The sequence below is a fragment of the Macaca mulatta genome, chromosome 3 (assembly GCF_049350105.2).
Source record: "Macaca mulatta isolate MMU2019108-1 chromosome 3, T2T-MMU8v2.0, whole genome shotgun sequence".
In the NCBI taxonomy this organism is placed as follows: domain Eukaryota; kingdom Metazoa; phylum Chordata; class Mammalia; order Primates; family Cercopithecidae; genus Macaca; species Macaca mulatta.
The window spans coordinates 34003876-34007356 of record NC_133408.1 but is presented as its reverse complement, the minus strand read 5'-3'; the positions used below and the strand labels follow the sequence as shown (position 1 = coordinate 34007356).

Here is a 3481-nt window from a genome sequence, read left to right as displayed (position 1 = left end):
TCTCTTTTCTTTCTTTCTCTTTTATTTTCTATTTTTGTGCCTTTCTTTCAACCCCAGTCTCATGACTTAAGACCTCAGTGCTTTCAGGTTCCAAACGTCTGGGCTGGTTCCTTGCTGAACCAACAGGGGTGTCCAGCCAGGTTCCTTCTCCTGGGGCCCACATAATCCCATTGTGTGGTCCTGGCAGGTGGCCAGGAACTTTTCCTGCACTGGGGTCTGCTAGTGAGAGCATCCTAAATACAATTAATTCCTTAATCTCTTTATTCCAGCACTTTCCGTCTCTGGTATTGAAAGACGGGCATTCACGATGCTCGTTTTTAGTGACTCGCTATTTTGCACCCATTTGGTCACAGCTCTGTTGGGTTTTATTGTCAGCGGGTAAAACACCTGCCTCTGGGCTGTGCAGATAAACTACTGAAAACTGCGTGCTCCCTCTCCCTCATCCAGCAATGAGCCCAGGCAGGCAAGGGAATTAAAATGCACAACTTAATTGGATTTTCATCGTGTCCTGCTGGCTGACAGAGGAGCTCCCCTCTCTTCATTATTGCATTCAAATGCCAGGTTTAATTCGAAGACTGCAGCTTGGAAGGTGAAAGGCATTTCGCAGTAAACAGTTCATTAAGAGACACTTCCAGCCTCTCCACCTCCTCTGAGTGTGGAGAGGGGCTTTCTGTGGAAGGGGGTTTTGATTTAATTGAGAACTCAGTGGATGCCCGGGACTGTGCTGTGGACCCAGGACCATTGCCGCAAACGCACTGCTGCTCTGCCGCATTTGCACTGGATTTTCTGAGTGCAGCCAATTCAGATGCCCAGGACCCAGGAGCCCTCCCCAGTGACTCACTCCACGGCCACCCTGGGCCACCACCCTGGGTACCAGGTGCTGTTGCCTCACTGAGAGAGGTAGGATCTGAGGCTGGGAGATTCATGAACGCGACTAGGATCACCTGGCTGGAAGTGGTAGAGCTGCACTCTGCCCTGAGCCTGGCGGATGGCCAGAGCCTTTCTGAATGAATGAATGGGGACTCTCCTGCCTGAAGTGATGGCTGGGGTGAGCCCAGGACTGGAGGTGGGGGGTGCCTGGGAGGGCAGAAGAGTTAGGAGCAGGGAAGGTGGGAGCCACAGTCCCTGATGTGCATCTGAACCTGCAGGGTCCTGGCAGAGAATGGGGTGATGCAGGCACCACATCTGCACGAGACGGGAGCCACCTGCCGACGTTCTGGCCCCAGACCTGGAGCCCCTGCTCCTGACCCTACAACTGAGGTTTTGGACTTAAAGCCTCAGCACTGAACTCCAGCTGAGGATATGGAATCTGCCTCTGAAGGAAAAAGAGTGTGGTTCCGGGAGCAGATGCCCCCATCCCCTCTGCAGACACCATGGGCTAAGGCCGCCCCCCCGCCGATCTGCACTCCAGTGCCCTCCCCCACCCACTGTTCTCCACACACAATGTGAGGGCAGGTCTCCCTACGCTCAGGGGGTGGGGCCTCATAGGGCCTGGAGGAGCACAGACCTATCCTTACAGCACCGAGTGAGCCCATCACACAATCACAGACACACACGCACACACAGGCACACATACAGACATGCACTCATACACATACCTATACCTGCTCTTGTACCACACACACCCAGAGACACACACACTCATGTACACACAGGCATTTACATACAGACATATAGACACGTACATACACACAGACATGTATACACATACACATGCACAGACACACATGCATGCATACATGTGCATATATAGATACAGACATGCAGACATACAGACATGTACATGCACAGCTACATACACATATGGAGACATGTGCACACACATAGAAACACATGCACACACATACAGACATGCATGTGCACATATACACACATATGGACACACATGAGTATCCACACAGACACATGCACACATACATGCATGCACACATGCGCACATATAGACACATACAGACATGCAGACACAGGCACGCACATGCACAGCTACATACACATATGCAGACATGTGCACACATACATACAGAAACACATACAGACATGCATGTACACACACATACACATACAAACACGTGCACACACAGAGACACACATGTATAGGGATGTGTGTGCACACACAGACACATATAGACACACAGACACATACAGAGACACACATGCACACATATACACAGGCACACATGCACACACACGTAGACACATGCGTGCACATGCAGACAGAAAGACACATACACAGGCTTGAATGTACACACAGACATATATACAGACACACCGTAGAGAAGCACACACATGCACACCCCCTTCAGTTTGGTGCCCGCATTGCCTGCCATACCCTTTTCTGTGAGAGGAGAACAGAAAACCCCAAAGCCTGGTACTGACGGCATTTGGCTAATCGTGCAAACTGCACACTCACCTGAAGCAAAGACTTCTCCGAGTTTTATCCTCAGATTAGAGTGGATTAAAGTCATTCCAGGCTGAACTCATCCTAGAGTTTCACAACTCCTGGGGCAGCATCTGGGCTGGGCCTCACTCGTCCTTCCCTTGGGCCCTGCCGCCCTGTTCTCCTGTGGGGTTTCCCTTCCCACAAGAACAGAGCAGTCACTGGGTGTGGGAAAATGATTTTCCGTGTGGAAAAAGAAATGAGATCCCTATTTCCCAACATACACAAAGCCAGCCCCAGACGGGGCACGAACTTATGTCAGAGTTTTCCTTTAAAACTTTGGCTGGAAAGTGTAGGTGGACAATTTATGAGCTTGGCATAGGGAAGGGTTTCTTAAATACACTATAGGAAGCCCTGGCTATGAAATAGGAGTCTGATAAACTGTGAGTACATTAAAAAAAAAACCTATTGGTCAAAATAACCTCAAAGAAAGTGAAAGAGAAGCTAAAAATGAGAAGATACTCACCGGGGACATAACTAACGAAAGGTAGACCTCGGGAATATGTAAGGAATTTCTACAAATCAGTAAGAATGGGGAAAAGACCCCGAGACGTGAAGGGGCATCTCCCTCGGGAGAAACAGATGCGAAGCCGTGTTTGCAAACTCGGACGTGTGCAGATCGAGACCCAGTGAAATGCCGTCTCGCTCACTGGGGGGTCAGCACCGGCCAGGGTGAGAGGCCTGCGTGGCTGCCCCACTCACAGGCCCTTCCCAGTGGTCTTGGGCTTCGGGCACAAAGGGTTTTGGAGGCCTCCCGTCCTGTGAGAAAAGGGCTGCCCAGTGCCACTGAGCAAGCTGGGTGCAGGCCCAAAGAGACCCTGCCTGGGACCCTGCCTCCCATGGGCTCCTCCCTGTCCTCAGCTACCCTTCCTGGGCAGTGGCCCAGCTGGAGGCCAGCAGGTGGGTGAGTCACAGCTGCGGGTCTGAGCTGTGGGCGCCTGTGCTCCCCAGCTGTGGGGACAGGGAGGGCATGAGGAAGTGGTTCTGTGAGTCAGAGACCCCTGGGGGACGTGTTTTCCAGGACACTGACCTCCCCGTGACCCT

General features: G+C 51.8%; 1 long non-coding RNA gene across 1 annotated transcript; it reads left to right on the top strand.

Annotated features, from left to right (window-relative positions):
* The first annotated feature begins 269 nt into the window (after positions 1 to 269).
* Positions 270 to 2476, top strand: LOC144339681 (uncharacterized). Its single transcript, XR_013414993.1, has 2 exons — positions 270 to 1048; positions 1149 to 2476. It is a non-coding gene; the product is annotated as an uncharacterized LOC144339681 (long non-coding RNA).
* The last annotated feature ends 1005 nt before the right edge of the window (positions 2477 to 3481 follow it).